We start from the raw sequence: 17,797 nt of genomic DNA, 5'->3' as shown, positions 1-17,797 counted from the left end.
CCCCACTCCAGTCAATTGAAGTCATGTGGGAATGTGGGCACAGCGTTGACAGATCTTCTGATTTTTTAATGGAAGCCAGAAATCTGCCTTCTTGTGTGAAATGTCCAGCTTTTCAAATGTTGGCTCTATTTTCTGTTTTAAATATTCTGCAGACCAAACAAAACGCATCTTGGCTGCCGGCTTGCAGTCTCCGTGCTGCATCGGACATTACCGCAGTGCCACCAGAGGGAACATGAAGAAATCCAGTGGGTGCCATGACGGAAGGCAAAGGTCAGAGGAGAAAAGGATGGCCAGAGGCCCAAGAATGTAAGCATAAGTACAGTCGGGCCACTCCTTCCACTCCAAGTGACACTGACTCTGTTCTAATCCTTCCTCTCAAGTCTGGTGCACCTCCCATGCTTGGCGGGAGCCTCCCAGATACTCAGTGCTAATTTTGTACAAGAGGCTACGAAAAAGGATGACCCTCCCTTGAACACCCTTACTTGAAAAAAAAGATAATCCTCCAGGCCTGTGGGAAAGAGCATATGGGAGGCAGAACTGTAGCGTGTCTTAAAAGTAGCAACCTTGCAGAAGGGTTGAAGAGAAGAGATGATACACATAAAGGGTGTATGTAGCACGGTGCCTGGAAACATGAAAAATTTCACAAATGGCACTGCAGTCCCACAGACAGAGTGGACGGGGCATATGTAGAAGTGCATCGTGATGCAGCTATGGGTCTGCAAGGAACCAGTCCACTCTCCACTTCCAGCAAATGTTGCTGACTTCAGTTTAGGAGCCTGTCTTTCTCACACCCCATTCCTACATCCCGAGGTGGTGCACAGCAGAGTACAGAATCGTCCCAAACAGGGATATCCAGTAAGGGATGGGCACATCCCCTACATTTGGGTTCTTGATCCAGCCATACCTGAAACTAGAACTCCCCAGAACTTTTCATTTCCTGAAGTCAATACTTATTTTTTTTTTTAAACTTTAGTCAACCCCCAAATTTTGTTACTTACATCCAAAACAATCTCAACAACTATGTGGTCCCTTGGCCGGGTTTTTCTTTAACTCCAGCTTTGGGGTGGAGACGGGAGACTATGAATTCAGTATTGGGCATGTCAGGTCTTTATTTTTTTTTTTTAATTTATTTATTCATGAATGACACACAGAGAGAAGCAGAGACATAGAGGGAGAAGCAGGCTCCCCGTGGGGACCCTGATGCGGGACTCGATCCCAGAACCCCAGGATCACGCCTTAGGCCTAAGGCAGATTCTCAACCACTGAGCCACCCAGGCTTCCCCACATCAGGTCTTTAAAGCACTGAGAGCTCTTCCCACTCTTGCACCCCCACTGCCCCAACCTACTGACTCAACTTCCAATCTCCTGATGTGGCTTCCTTCAGGGCTCCCCCCTTTTTTCCTCTTTCATGTCTGTAGCCATTGGAAACTACCACCCCCGTCCCTGCAATGTGAGCAACACAAGAAGTTCTTTGCCATTCTAAACAGTGGCTGACAACCATTATGAAACCTGCAAACATTTCACCACTCCTAAATCAACCCCAGATGACAAAATAATAATCATCAGGAAACTAATGAAAACCCGAAGGAGGACAGATTTGGACCACGTTGTCATTACCCACGATGAGGGATGATCAGGAAAACGTCCTGAGAAAGACATAAAAATGAAGCAAGCTGATTGCTCCTTGGAAGAAGTCTCAGCCCCTGTTCCCATGAGATTCTGGTCCTACATTTTCCTGGAAACAATTTTTAGCATCTCTTGGCATCCTTCTGGTCAGGGATTGGTGAAGAGAAAAGAGACAGCAAGATAAAGCCTTCACGCTTTTTCACTAAAAGGAGATTCCCAAGGTCAACGGCGGTGCTTGGGGACAGGAGTCACAGACTGGCAGCCTGTATGTGCATTCTGGTGGTTCCTCATGGTGTCTTAAAACTCGGGGCATTTCTCCTAAAATCCAGATTTCATTTTCAGTTGAAAGATCAGAATATCTGGCAATAGAGAGCCCACATTCCTCCCAGCTAATGACTCTGCCCATTTCATTAACTTTGTTACCTGTGTGGATACTTGGAGTTTGCAATTAGTGGTTTCAGACTTAGGTCTTGTGTATTTTTATTTTTAAAGATTTTATTTATTTATTTGAGAAAGAGACAGAGCATGAGAGAGAGCATGAGCGGTGGTGATGGGTGGGGGGAGCAGAGGGAGAGGGAGAAGCAGATTCCCCGCTGAGCAGAGAGCCCAGTGTGGGCTCAATCCCAGGACTCTGGGGTCATGACCTGGCTGAAGGCAGGCGCTTCACCGACTGACCACTCAGGAGCCCCTGGGTCCTGAGTATTTCTTTTTTAAAAATCATTCAAAATGATACTAATTTTTATTTTGGGCTAGCCTGACTGACACAGAATGGCTGCTGGATTCTGAGCCAGGCCCCACCCGATGGGGTCCCTCCACCGTGACCTCATCTGCCCCCACCCCTCCCTCACCCGCCCAGCTCCCTTCTCAAGGCTTTGTGCTTGCCGTTTCTTCTCTCTAGAATGTTCTTCCACAGACAGCAGGGCTCTCTCACTCCTCCAGAGGCTGCCTGCTTAGTGAGGTCTCCCCTCCCCAGGGGGCACCTTCTATCCACCTTCTCTTGATTTTTCCTCACAGACTTACCACCATCTGACATTCTGTGTACTTAAAGTATTTGGGTGTTTATTTTTGGTCTTTCTCCACTTAATCACAGCTCCGTGAGGGAGCAGACTTTGATTGTTTTCGTTTTCTACTGTATTCCTCATGTCCAGAGTAGTTCCTGGTACACAGCTGGTGCTCTCTACATATTTTGGAAGGAAGGAAGGAAGGAAGGAAGGAAGGAAGGAAGGAAGGAAGGAAGGAAGGAAGGAAGGGAGGGAGGGAGGGAGGGAGGGAGGGAGGGAGGGAGGGAGGGAGGAAGTTTTCCATATTCAAAAGTAAAGGGAGGCAGGGGTGGAGGGTGAATAGGGTGGACGAGGAAAGCAAAAGGAGCCAAACCCAGAAAGTCTGCACACTTGGTCACTGAAGACCAAGGCAGATGCTTCTAGAGAAAAAGGGCCGGTCCACTGGAGAAGAAAGGGGGCCAGAAGAAAAACGAGTCCTGAAGTTAGGGCTTATGTTGGTGCTGGAGTTTGCAGGGATGGGGGTCTCTGCTCAGCTATGGGCAGTTTCTCATCCGTGCAGATTTTAACCCCGATGGCTCCGACTGCCAGGCTGCCCACGGGGGACTTGTCCTGGCAGCTTCTCACGCAGGGATGAGGAAAGCCAGTGTCTCCGGCTCCATCCTAAGTCCTCTGGTCAAACCTGGTCCACTTTCCAACCTGAGCCTCACGTCCCAGGCATCTCCCCCTTGGCTCCCATTCCAGACCACACCACAGTGCTTGTGCCCCACAGGGAGACACGATTTCTATGGGGACTTGCTCCTCAACAGGTAATAGAGAGCATCTAACCATGACGGGCTGTGCATCAGGTGCTCTTGTCTGCAGGTCAGAGCTGCTCACTCTTAGGATGTGGACTCGCTTCACAAATGAGGAAAACAAAAAAAAACAAAAAAATCAAATGAGGAAAACAGACCAGGAGGGGTTATTATAAAGCCAAGGACACGAGGCTAGTGAGTAGTAGACTCTGGATTTGAATCTTGACGGTCGAGCTCAGGTGCATTATGCTGCACCTAAAGCCATAGAATACACCACACACACACACACACACACACACACACACACACACACAAAAGCCCTGAAAAAAAGGAAAAAAATATAGCTAAGGCTAACACACTCTTTGCTTCCTTCCCTCTCATGCCGGTCTGGAATTAATTAATTGTCCAGTTAAGTGAAGGTCAAAGGCAGTTAAAGAGGCAGGGGGTGCGGGAGTTATAAAGACAACCTCTAGAACCATACTCCGGGCTCTGTTTCTTACACGCTGTGTGACCTTAAACCAGTCACTTAACCTCTTTGTGCCTTACTTTCCTCCTCTAAAGTGGAAATAATTATGGCCCTTCCCTCATAGAATTATTGTAAGGCATACATGAGTTGCTGCCTATACTCGTTCGGAACAGATCCCAGCATGGAGTAAGCATTCTGAGGTCATTTTTATTAACGTCATATTCATTCAAAGGCAAGTCATTCTTCTTTTGAAGATCTGCGACACAAGACTAAATGTGCCCAGACACTAAGGTGCCCTGAGACGGCTTTAATGGCATCCTGGAGAGATCTCATTAGTTTCATCTTATTCCCCCTGAGAATGGAGTGCAGAACTGTAATTCTGACTAGTGGAAGGTTCTGTGACTTGGGGCACGTCACACCTCCAGGCTGGTGTTTCTTAAGCTTCACTCATGAAGTCGGCCTGCTTTTTGTGCCATGTACGCTACTAATTACCTGATGGACTTGATCATTCTTAAACCATTTTTATCTTAAGCAGTAAAAAGTTGCAAAAACCATTCGTTTTAAGATGCTCGTTACATCTTTCCCAAAAGCATACTTAATACAGACAGAACTCCAAAGAAAGAACAACGCTTGTGCACGTTTTAAGTTCACGTGGAAAGGGTACACAACACCCCATTACAAGGAAGCCTGTCCTTTGGAGGATTATAGATTCTTCCCAAATGTGCAAAATCCCAAGTAGCTACTGAAGAACAGTCAAGAATATTCCCAGGGGCGAGCCACCTTCACTTTTGCTTCTTTTTAGAATACTTTGGGGGGGGGTGCAAATCCATAATATCTAAGAGCGCTGCTCTCAGAACTACAGAATGTGTCCCACCCATCGCTGACCGAAGCTGTCTAACAAACCCGATGTGGACAGCACGTGCCCCAGGATCAAGTGAAGAGACTGAGGCTCAGAGGACTTGAGATGCCTGCCCTACGTCACACAGCAGGTGGGTGGCAGGGTGGGAAGTCCATCCCACACCCTCTTCTGCAGCCTCCCACCCTCTGATAACCTGACTCTTGGCCCCACATCAGAGCCAAGGGCCTGGTTTGGTCTGCGGACGAGGTGATGCCCCCCACCCCGGTTGGCAGAAACTGCAGGGGTTCTCAAAAAATGTCCCCTAGCGAAGAACATCACAGCCCTCTGCCACTGCCTTTTTTATTGGTTGTTCAAGAAAAAATCCATCCATTCTCAATGGCAAGGCGGATAAAAGGCCACACAGATGCAGGCTTGGTGAGGGTGAAGGATGTCACTGAAATGTAGAAAGAGGACACAAATCACAGGTCAGTCAGGGAGAAGTGTCTGGATCGTCTGTGCGCTCGCGCCAGCAGGGCTGCAGGGCACGGGGTGGAACCGGTCTGCGCTTTGGGATGGAATCTCGCTGAGCAGCCACTGGAGCAGTGCAAGGCTCAGTTTCCCTACTTGCTAAATGGACCTTTGTACGTCATGGGATTTTGTTTTGAGAGGACTAAACAAGCTTTGTGAAAGTGTCTGACACATCAAAACTCCCGCAGGAGACTTTTAAAGCCACTTCTTCCCTTCCCATTCCCCTCCCTGCACACTGAGAGCGTTTTCACTTGCAACTCTCAGATGAAGGCAGGCATACCTGTACGCGCGAATTCCTCAAAGTCACAAAAGTCTGGGGCAGTTTCATTGACCAGATAATAGCACAAAGGCTAAACATCAACAGGGGTACCTGAGTCTTCCAAGCACTCACCACGCCCCGACATAGGAGCTATTTTATCTCCGTTCAGCAAACAGGGAAGCTGAGGACATAGCTCAGATGTGAACCCTGGCAGCAGGGCTTCCGAGCCCCAGCTGTCGGCAACACACCACCGTCCATACAAGTCTGGTGAAGAGCAGCATTTAGACGACCTCAGCTCGTCAAGCATATCAGATCTGGAACATTCTGAGCGGGTACCATGCAAAGGTGGGGTTAGGAGGGGGCCACACGTCTTTGGCAGGATAAAGTAGCAGAAGAAAAAAATGAGAAATCTTTTGTTTTTCTTTTTCGATTCATTAAGGTTTGTTGGGGTGAGCAAGAACCTCATTTTTTTTTCTTCCCATGACTTCCCTTTTATTTTAACGGGGAAACGTGCATTTCAAAGACTGCTCAATAGCAGCGTTGAAGTCTCAAGTTCAATCACAATGTCCCCATTGTGATTGGGGGACTCCTTGGCCTTTAAGCTTGGGTTATAAAAATTTGGTCTGAGCCCAAAGTCTGGCTTTAATAGAATATTTTAATTTTGTTTAATGAATATTATTTTAAATCTGTTTGGCAGTTTTAAAATGTGTTCTTTTATTTTCAAATTAAAATTTACTAATGTTCAGTGCTTTCCTGGGGGTGAAGGTGCAGCAAAGAGGTAGGAGTGATAATAACACAAGCTACCATTTATTGAGTGCTTACTATGTGCCAAACACCCTGCTCCGAGCTTTATGGGTGCCACCTCTTTTAGCCTTCACCACCACCCAGGGAACAGAGACCACTGCCTCCATGGTCTGGGAAGCCGAGAGAGTCAGCCCCCACCTGAGATGGCACAGTTAGTGAGTTGGGGGTGGGTGGGTTCAGGTTTGTCAGAACTTAGGATCTGTGCTCTTAACCACTGCCCTACAGTTTCTTGATATTGAAAAAGGACCCAATTCACCAATAACTTAAAGGGACATCGACAACCCAATCTGTGACTCCCTATAATCTCAAGGGCAAAAAGAGCTGGCTTGAGCCTAAGAGCTACCCTATTGGGTATTCCATATAGGCAGGCACTGCAGCAAAGCAAAGTGTTTTATACGTCCTGTCTCATTTAAATTCTCACAATGGCCCTTTGGAGCATTTATAAGTGTTGTTATTATAGCATCTCCATTTTCTAGAGAGGAAACTGAAACCCAGTTTTGTGCAGCTTATAAATAATAATAATGATAATAGTAATAAATAACATAGCCACCAACTCTAATTCATACTGTTTGCCGTGCACTATTGCAAACACTTTATATGTAGTCACTCCATCTCCACAACTCTTTGGGGGAAGGCACACAGTTATCCACTCTGTTTTACAGATGAAGAAACCGAGGCACAGGGAAATTTGGTAACTTGCCCAAAGTTAAATAGTTGGTTTATGCAGAGCAGGGATTTGAATCCAAACAGCCCGGCTCCTGGGTTCATGCTCTTAATCTGTAGGCTATACGTCAGAGTCAAGGCTTAAATTCAGGAAGCCTGATTCCTACCTCCCCACACCACCACCACTTGTTCCCCACCACCTCTTGACCAAAGCAGAAGGAAGGTCACACTCCCCAACATAGTTCTAGGCACAAAAGCCAGTATACTGCTTGTTGAATTAGGCAGGCCTGCTTTGAAGTAAGAGTCTACAAAGTTGGGTCTTTTTCTCCAACCTGCTGCTTGAATAGCGGGAAGCTCAAGAAGTCATATCACTGCCCTCTAGATCCTCAAAGGTGAAGAAGAGGCAGTCCCATATTGGTGGAGACGCATTGGGATCCTGCTATCAGAGGTGCCAGATCGGGTCCTTTTTGCCTCTGGATCTCCAGTAATCAGCCCAGCGCCTAAAACACTGCTCAGTAAATACTGCCGAATAAATGCATGAAAAAATGAATGCATTTGTAACTTTCCCCCAGCACCATGCAATGTATCAGGCACATAGGAGGCACTCAATAAATCACAAATCAGGGAGATGGTCTATGCCATGTCCTGTCCCAAGAGCATGTCTTTCCTTGTCAACAAAATTTGTCTTGTCATATTGCAATAGCTCAAGGGTCAGGAAACTTATTCTATAAAGGGCCATGCGGTCTTACAGTAACTACTCAACTCTGCTACTTTAGCCCAGAAGCAGCCATAGGCAATTCCTTAGGCCCGCTACCTGCAGAGATGTGGCCACCATTTCAATAGATTCCAACACTAAACTTTCTTTGATTTCTACAAACAAGGACAGGCTCCAGATTCTCTGAGAATCAGCAGATGTCTCTTATTTCTGGATCCAACTTTTTATGTGACCATCAGCTAAAATCCCCCAAGCAAAACAAGTGGAGATTAACTTTGAAATCTGGCTCTCCGGGCCAGACTTGTAGAGGAAAGGTAGTTTTTATTACACCAGGGGGGCCTGGATATCCGAGTGGTTAAGAATCGAAACTGGGTCAATCCTGGCTCCAACATGAGCCATGTAGCCCTGGGCAAGTTACTTCACCTCCCTGAGATTCAATTTTTGCATCTTTAAAATATGCAAAACAATAGCACACTCCATCTAAGGCTGTTTGGAGATGGAAATGTGTTTGCTTAGCGTGGATGCCTAGCACATAGTAAGTGTTCAATAAAAATGGGCCACTTGTTATGACCCCAAAAGTCTTACGTTTTCTTAAAAACAAACAAACAAACAAACAAACAAGAACTAATTTGCTAAAAATGAATAAAGAAAGGACAGACAAGATGCAGGAAAAGACATTTCTAAAATCAGGTTCCTAAAGACACCCCAGCAAGGCATTCCAGGGATCCCAAAGTGTCAGAAAATTCTCCCTTCTAGATCAAACCACTAGTGTGCCCTCCAATTTCTCTTCCCCCTCCCCCCAAAGCCTGCTTCTATGTCCTTTTATCACTCTGCCTTTCTTGTGGGCGCCAGAGCAACGCAGAAGACATTTGGAGCCTTGCAGACATTTGCTGAGTTTAAGACATTCTTTCTCCCCTCCTTCTCTGCACGTCCCCCTCCTTCTCTGCCCATCCCAACATTAACGTCTCCAGGGAGCATGGTCTCTGTAGCAAGCGGACAGCACCAGAGAGCTCTGGCCCGTGGCAGACCAGAAGTGAATAATCTCCTCGGCTCCATTCTTCTCCACAGCCGGATGGGGCCAAGACTCTGTTTACAACACAAGCGGCAAGTCACAACTTGTCATGCCACATGACACCATCCCAGCCGCGAGTCACCACTTCCCTCTACTGTACCAGTCACACAAAAGGCCAGAGGTACAGGAATCTGATTCCTGTGCTCCTTCCCTATCCACCACCTTCCCAACTGAGAAGGACATGCATACCTTTGCTGGAGAGACAAATGTTTCTAGAAAACCCTGAAACAGAAGTCCCCATACCTACAAATGATACATACCCACAAAAGAAAACACTCTCTTTGCATTGACATCCTTTCTGTCTGTCTCTCTTTTTTTCTTTTTAGATTTTGTTTATTTATTTATTTATTTTTTGAGAGAGAGAGAGAGCGCACAGACGAGTCTGCTTCTCCCTCTCTGCTGAGCAGGAAGCCTGACGCAGGGCCTGATCCCAGGACTCCAAGATCCTGGCCAAAGATGAAGGGAGACGCTGAACCCACTGATGCACCCAGGAGCCCCCTTCCTATCTCTTCTGAAAGGAGGCTTCCTCCCTACATGGGGTTTCTATCAGCACTGAGGCTGGTACCAAACTCGGGGATACACTAGACCCCCTCTGTCTCAGTGCCTTTCAGGGAGCTGCCCATCAACAAAGACCTAAAGGTGTGTACTCACACGGCGCACCCCACATGCTAAAAAACACATCTGTGTTTGTAGGAACAAGAAAGAAATTGCTTTGGAGACAACTAATACCTTAACCTCGAAGTGACTATAGGAAGGGGATGGGAGGTGAAGGAATTGACCAGAAGGAAACAAAAGACATTTCGACCTCTGCTGCTCCGGCTGCAGCAGATCCAAACACCAGGAATGAGACTTCTGCCTCCGAGTAAGGGGCAGCCCTGGAACCTGCTTTTTCTGCGGGGCTGGGAGAGGGGAGGGTTCCGAGGGGGATGGGAATTCCAGCCTCCACACCTCACTTGACCCCAAGAGCGTCTTCATTCATCCTCAGAGCCCTAATCAAATTGAGATCTTTCAGCCGTGGGCTCTGCAGCCCCCATTTCTGTGTCCACTTCAACCAAACACATCTACCAGCAGGAATGTAGAGTTGGCCGAGGTAAGGAGAACTGGTGGTTTTCGCTCTGTTTTGGTGACCTTCATAGGGCTTATTTATGCACTTTAAGCTCATGACCTAATACATGTTGGTTTGGCTTCTCTTGTCATAATAGCAGCCTGTAAAAAGCTTTTGAGAATTCCCCATGTTTTCTTATTTTGGGTCAAGAAAATAAAATCGATATCTAAGTAACCTAAAAAAAAAAAAAATGGCCCGTACAATCTAAAAATTTGGCACGTTTCCCCTAGGACTAAAGCTATCTTAAAGCCTCAAAGAGCATCAAAGTGAAGACTGGCCATTGTCATTTTTTAAGGTGAGCTATTTGGTCACAGCCTATGTGAGAATTAGCTAAGAGGGACTTTTTGACATAAGTCAAACAATGACATTTAAAACTCACGCTAAAGCAATTACCGTGGATTTTTCCGTGTTTTTCCCATTTCTTAAACAGAAGTGTATATGTTTTCAGCATAGTTTCTTGCTGTGATTTTCTTTCTTGGCAAAGCCACATCTTACCATGAAACCCCAAGTATGCACGCTACAGAACAATAATGGTTGAAACAGACCCGGCTGTCTCTGGCATGATTTTTCTTTACGAAATTAAAATGTCTTTTGGCTAATACGCTGTACGTTTCAGTTATGAAAGGCCATTCTTGGGAGATGAATAGAAAAGAAAGGGGAACTGACAGAGTCAGCTGAGGCGAGACACAAGTGAGTTGCTATATTCATACAGTAGTCAGGCCCTCCAGTTCCTCATTCTTTGGGGGGGGGAAATGTCGATTTTTATCTCTACTCCTCTCGTTACATTCACAGGGAGTCGCCAATTCTCTTCGGAATGACTCTGAGTAGGTAGGGACAGATCCGTGACGTCTGGGAACGTGCAGATTTTAAAAATCTAACTCTACTAGATACTCACAAGGGAAAAGAGTGGGGGAAAAATCCAGTGCCAAGGAAAATCAGCACATGTTACTGATCCAACGCTCTTGATGCAAAACGACAAAAAAGTCCTACCTTCTTTTAAACACTCTGTTCATCTCGGAATCTGCCTAAATTAGCCATCTCATGGCAAAGAAAGTGGACCATGTGCACAGTCTCAAAACTGGTCAGATGTAAACCTGTCTCCCTCGCCTATCTACTCATCTGAGTTCCTGTTTTCAATTTCTGGATACGTCGCAACGCGGAGGCAGACGCTACAAAAAAAAAGCACTAGCAGGCACATCTTTGCCCTAAACCAGGATCCTCAAAGGGCAATGACAACAGCAAGGAGGCCCCGCTTTCTAGGGACCCCGGATTGTGTGCAGAGCCCCTCTCATCCATCCTGCCAGGCTCTGTCCCAGAGTGGGGGCCCTCTCAGCCTCCCCCCTGACACTCTGCCTGCCGGTCCCAGATTCAGGCAACTGACGTCCTCATTAACCTTCAAAGTGGCAGAGATAAATCATTCCAGTTACCTGACTCTTGGGACCACCTGTTCCAAATTATTTTTCGCTCTCCAAATGTTTATAATCTGACCCCCAAACAACAACCCACTATAGTGATCCAGCACCTTCCGGTAAACTCGATTTGGACCGTCTACCAGAACATTTTAGGGCCTTGCCACTGCCAGTAAACTTACTGACTCTTTTTAGGAACTGAAATGTGTAGCATTATAGTATCAAAGAACAAATTGAATTAGGCCTTGTAAATAAACATTTTCCTTTACGGAACCGTATACAACGTGCTGAATATCATGACTCAGGAAGGCTCATATTTGTGTTTTCTCCATAATTGATACGATTTTTCTTCTGTTTAAAACAACAATAACAACAAGAAAAACATCAGGGAAAATTCAGAAAATAACTGAGTTCCGTGCATTTCGGACCAGCCTAATTTGGCATCTCTTTCCAAGGGAAAGGGGAGCAGGAATGTTCTCTGGGCCAAGGTTTTCATAGCACATGGGTAAGGCACCGTCCGCAGAGGTCTGAAGGCCTCGGTTCTGCTTTCCCTGGCTCTGCAGCCTCTCGTGAGTCATCTGATTTGAGACTCAGTTCTCTGGTTAACAAAGTTGAGCTATGATAATAATAATTAATGCTACTAATACTAATACCACTACTAATAATAGAATTTAGGGCTGGCACACAAGTGTTCAATACGTAGCAGGCATTTCCATCTCATTACTACTAAACACAAGGATGGAATTTGCAAATGCAGAGAAAGGGCAAAGACACCAGCAGGAGAAGAGTGAGGGAAAAAAAAAGAAGAAGAAGAAAAAGCAGCAAAACTAAATTGAAAAGCTTGTGGCTTCTTTGGTTCTCTATCCCCTGAATATACCTGGAAGGTACTTCGTACCCTGAAATCGATTTTAAATCACATGCCATGAAGAACAAGTTCCGGCCCCCTCCGACTCATTTACAGAGACAAGTGGGTCTGAGCCAGTCACTTCAAGTATTTGCCACCTGACGGAGGGTGTTTATCCTCGGATTAGAAGAGGTGTTAGTTAGTCAAACACCATTAGGCCAGTTAAGATCTTCAAATAGCGCAAATGAAGCATTGTCTCAAGCAAATTCTCTGCTAATCGTTTCCCTACTAGAATCGTCTTTGGGTTGTGTACATTTGGGGCTGTCCAAACTGCCACCAACAATAGGGGATGTAGGGAATGGGCCATTCAGGAAGCTGTTAGGATTTGGAGGGTGGGGGTGAGAGAGGAAGGTGGGGAGCGAGAGGGGCGCCGTGGGAAGTGTGCATGAGTGTGTGTGTGTGTGTGTGTCTTCTGTCAACAGGCTGTGTTTTCTCAACTCTGGGGTTAATTCTCTGTAGAGATTCCTTTTTGAGCAGAGTCCACCAACTCCTTTTTGAGAGCAGCTAGCTAGAAAAAAAAAATTCCTTCCACCAACAAAACCCAGTCTTGGCAAGAGTCAGAAGGTTCAGCCTTTGGAGGTAACTGAATAACCAGCCACCTCACCCCCATAAGCCCCACAGATACAGAGAACACATTGGTGGGCAGATTCCCCCCTCAATAAAAAATCTTTTGGGGACGGAGGTTCTCCTGTCCCCCAAGCAGTGCCTAGGAGGCCAGACAGCCTAGCACTTTATCTGTGCCTAGGTGAGAAGCAGATGAGTTTTTACCCTGCCACATGAGAGAAAGCCTTCTCCCCCAGCCTGCACACATGCACACGCGTACACACACGTACACTCCCCCCCCACACACACACACCTCAGACCTGTGGCCACTGCCTCATACTTGTGCTGTTAACTTCTTGCAAAAGCATTTTTATAGTAAGGAGGCCTGCCCAGCAAAGACAAAACCCTACCTGGAGACAACATCCACCCATGCCTTATAGAAGGGAACATGCTGTTGGAGGTGTGCGTGGATATTTAGGGACCGGCAAAGGTCTGAACAAGATATTTCCACTCCCTTCATTTTCTGCTGACAGTTATGGGCTCTCTCTCTCTTTCTCTCTCTCTCTCTCTCTCTCTCCGAGAGAGAGGCATCTGTCATGAGCTGCTGGGAACCCCGCTTATGCACCATAACGGCCTGCGATTTTATTATACAAGGAGTTTATTGCTGGCCTAATTAGTTTCAAACTGGGCATTCCAGCTGAGGACACCTAAAAAACATCTGGTGGAAGAAGCGAGAACGGGTCCTCGTTCGGAGCCGGTTACGGTTGGATTTCTGCATAACTCTGGTCTCCCGCGCCCGAACACAAGTTATCTTTGGAAAAGCAACTGAAAAAATAAGGAAATGTTTCTTCTTTGTGGGAAGGGAGTCATCTTGTCATGGGGGAACGCAAAACGTCTTAAAGTGGACGCTCTTGGACCGTATATACCTTTTCACAAACTGCCGGGGTCCTCCTTATCTGGCTTCACCCAATTCAAAATGTACTTAGCTCCACCATAGAGAGTTGTTTTTTTTTGTTTTGTTTTGTTTTTTGTTTGTTTTTTTTCTGAGGACTCCTTCCTTATTCCAACAGCAGCTAGCATTTTATCAATTTATCCGTCTGGAACGAGGCTTGCAATCTTGTACGTGCAATTTAAAGCAGAAGTAAGACCACATATTTGAAACAGCATGTCTTGGGTGTTTTTGCCAAATGGTAATCCTATAACAAGTCAACAAATCATAGCTCTTTATGATGTGTTTAATACAACACAAAAGGCATGAAAAGAAGACTTTAGAACTTAAGTGATGAAAGCATCTGGTTTTTAAAAAATCCCAAAGAATCGGAATAACATCTTTTTATTTTATTTTATTTCCTGTAGCCATTTAACATTAGGAAAGAGACTGATCCGTTCATAGAGTATTCTCTTACGCACACAGCCAGTACGCGAGGTGAGCTGTTTCCAAGGCAGAGGAAAAATGCCAATTCCTTTAAGATAAAACAGTTAATAATACTGCGAAGCTAAACATCACAAGAGAAGAACGGCCAGACTACCAAGGACGTGTAGGACCCACGATCGGCTTTTACAAAGTTGAGGCCCTTTCGGATCTAGTCGCATTGGTCCAAAGTGCCAAACAGTAGAGTTTCCTCCAAGGACAAGGAGATTTTTTTTTCCCCCTTACAAACACGACTTTATGTTTAGTCAAAAGCAAGATTCAAACCATCACCGTTTATGACATACATCTTTTATTATGTTAGTCTCAGGATGTCTAAAGGCAAGGAAGTATAATGTTTAAGGGGTTCAAAGACGGGGAGAGAAAGAGTGGAAAACGCGAACCTTTCTTGGGTAGAGCTGCCTGGAAGATTTTTCACCAAGATTATTTTTAAAAGGAGGTCTCCCTGCCCTGCCTCCCCCCACCCCCAGCGCCCCACAAGGCCCAGAGGCTGGAAATGTGGCTACTGGTTCAGCCGTCCTACTCTGGGAGTAGAAATGGCACTGGGGCAAGAAAGGGCTCATGAAAGGGCTCAAGATTTGGTTTTGAAATACAGCAATCATCCGCCGGTTATAATTTCCTTTGGAAGGGAGCTCCGTAACTCAAACATAATTCAGCACTCAAATCCTTACTCGGTGTTTGTAAATCATCCTGCCTCCCGGCTCTGCCCTCGCTCAACAACCGGCCCCCGAGGTTCACTCGCTTCGCTGTACCTGGTCACGAAAAGGTACCCTCCCCACCGGGAGCTGATTTATCCCTCCACGTTACAAATATCTAAAAGAAAAGTCATTAAAGATCACGTAGCGTTTCGGGGAGCAAGGGGGGACGGAAGGAAGCGGGATCCATAAAGATGCAGCTCAGGCTCGCTTTGCAAAAAAAAAAAAAAAAGCACTCAGCCCGCAGCGTGCACGCCGGGCGCGCTCGGGAGCAGCTGGGTTCCCGGCCGGAGCGCTTCGCCTCCAGCCCCTGAGAAATGCGCTCCGAGGACCGCGCGATGCGAGTCCTTTCAGGGCCAGGCTCTCCGAGGATCCCCGGCGCGGCCGGACTCTATTTGGGGGCAGGAAATAAATCTGCGGGGCTGAGGCCAGCACGGCCGCTGAAGCTCCAGCCTGCACGGCTAGCAGGCAAGTCCTCTCTCCACTTTCTCCCATTACAGCAAAACCCGAGGCTCCGTCTCCACGGTCTTCGGAAGCAAAGTTTTTTTTTTTTTTTTTTTTTTTTTTTTTCCCCCAGGTTGCAAAAACTCAGGCTTCAGCCAGCGCCGGGACGTCCGCCCCGGTGCAAAGCCCCCCACCCCCCACCCCGAGCCGGCCCCGCGCAGGGTGGGCGAGCCCTTCCCGCCCCGTCCCGGGGGCTCCACGGACGGCGCCCGTGGGCGTGCGGGGGGCTCCCGGCGCCTCCTCGGTTCGGACCCGGGGGGTGCCGGGGCAGGGAGGGGAAAGCGGGGGACACCCCTGGTCGCCGACCACCCGGGTCCGGAAAGGAGCCAAACGCAACCCACCGCGTCTACACCGACCCGCGCGCATGCACTTGTCCCGCGCGCCCGAGTGCAAACTTGAGTCGCTGCCCCCCCCCCCGCCCCCCACTCCGAGCGCCCGAGGAAACTGAGGCCCGGAGCCCGGCTTTGCCGGGACGGCACGCGCCCGCGGTGCCCGTGCGCCCCCGCCCCTCCCCGAGCGCCCCGACAGCTGCGGAGGCGCCAGCCCAGGGGTCCGCGTGGGCCGGCGCAGGCGGGGAGCCCGGCGGGAGGTACTCACCGCGCGCGGTGGAGAGGGCGCCCCGGCGCGGGCGGGCGCGGGTCCGACGCGGCCGGGCTGACTGCGCGGGCACCGAGCTGCTCTGCCGCCGCGCCGCTGCCTCCGCCTCCGCCTCCTGGGCTGCGGCGGCCGCTGCCTGCGCGGGGAGGACCGGCCCCTTCCCCTCCCCGGGCCGGGCCCTCCCTCTGCCCCCGCCCGGTCCCCGCGCCGCTGCGTGGGCGCGTGGGGGCGCCGAGGCGCGGCGCTGGGCTCCGCGGGCGCACACGCCTCCCCCCCTCCGGCTGGACGCGCGTGGCGCGGGGACCCGGCCCTGCCGCCGCCGCCGCGCTGCTCTCCGCGCCTGCAGCCCAGCCCAGCGCGCCCGCTCCTGCCGCCCGTCCGGGGGCGCGAGGGCGCAGCCTCCTCCCCACCCTCCCGCACCCCCACCTCCTCCCTCCGCAACCCGGGCGCGGCCCCTGAGAAAAGCACCTCGACAATTACACCGGCATCCACGCACCCATCCACTCATCCATCCATCCACCCACCCACCCATCCACGCACCCATCCACTCATCCATCCATCCACCCACCCACCCACCCATCCACGCACCCATCCACTCATCCATCCATCCACCCACCCACCCACCCATCCACCCACTCAGTCATTCATCCATCCACCCACCCATCCATCCATCCACCCACCCACCCAGCCACCCACCCAGCCAGCCAGCCACCCACCCACCCACCCACTCACCCATCCATCCATCCACCCATTCACCCACCCATCCAGCCAGCCCGCACTGAGCATCTACTGTGTCGGGTACAGTCCCTGGGAGATTCGACTCGAACAAGCCACAGAGTCGTTGTCTGGGCTCGGGAACTACCTGCACATGGGGAGGGAGACCATAAACAAACAAGTGGAAACGCAAGGTAATTTCAGAAAGTTAGAATTATCATCGAGGGGGAAAATTATGTGCCGGGGGCGCAGGGCCGGTAATCTTGGAAGAATCTGGAAGGACTTCTCGGAGGAGGTGACAGCTGAATTATAAGAAAGGCCACTGCTGGTAATATCTGAGGGAGGAGAGTTCAGGGATCATCCACCTACATTTCACCCACTTTACAGATAGGGAAACTGAGGTCCCAAGAACGAAACTGGCTTACCTAAAATCAGTGGCACATGCCCCACCCCACACACCCTCAAACTGAGGGACCTCACTCCCTTCATCCTCTTCTGGTCACTTCTTTCAATCCTCCCCACGATAAACTGGAACAGAGTTGAGGCAGTTTTGTTCTTTTTTTTTTTTTTTTCTCCCTGACGACCACTTCATTGTGGATGCTGCAATCCAAAATCAATACCAACCACTGCCATTCGTTAAGCTCAGTAAAAATAAAAAATAAAAAATAAAAAATAAACCGGGTCCCCAGATAAAGTTGAATTTTAGAGAAGCAAGAAATAAGTTTTAGCATGATGTCTTAAGCAAAAGCTGATAATACTTATATTAAAAGTTATTGGGATGCCTGGGTGGTTCAACGGTTGAACGGCTGCCTTGGGCTCAGTCCGTGATCCCAGTCCCCGGATGGAGTCCCGCATCAGATTCCCTGTGAGGAGCCTGCTTCTGCCTCTGCCTATGCCTCTGCCTTTCTCTGTGTGTTTCTCGTGAATAAATAAATAAAATCTTTTAAAAAATTATTCATTGTTCTGCTCAAATTCCAATTTAACTGGATGTCCTGTATTTTCTTTGCTAAATCTGGCAACCCAAGATCATCCAGCAGTGCCCACCCCTTCCTTATCCCATTTAATCCCCAAGAGACCCATAGGTAGATAGATGCTGTAGGCATGTCCATTTTACAAATGACCAAGTTCAAAGAA

The 17,797-nt window shown here is 48.5% G+C and overlaps 1 protein-coding gene across 2 annotated transcripts in view; it reads right to left on the bottom strand.

The window, feature by feature from the left end:
- The window catches only part of EYA2 (EYA transcriptional coactivator and phosphatase 2), a 264,015-nt gene extending 247,984 nt beyond the window's left edge, over positions 1–16,031 (bottom strand). For both annotated transcript variants that reach the window (XM_038572509.1, XM_038572510.1), the window contains exon 1: positions 15,950–16,031. The gene's annotated coding sequence lies outside the window, so the exon portion shown is untranslated. The remainder of the gene's footprint in view (positions 1–15,949) is intronic.
- Positions 16,032–17,797: the final 1,766 nt, after the last annotated feature.

This window comes from Canis lupus, chromosome 24, assembly GCF_011100685.1.
Source record: "Canis lupus familiaris isolate Mischka breed German Shepherd chromosome 24, alternate assembly UU_Cfam_GSD_1.0, whole genome shotgun sequence".
NCBI lineage: Eukaryota > Metazoa > Chordata > Mammalia > Carnivora > Canidae > Canis > Canis lupus.
Note: the sequence above shows the minus strand (reverse complement) of the source record. Positions and strands in the feature narration are given on the sequence as shown.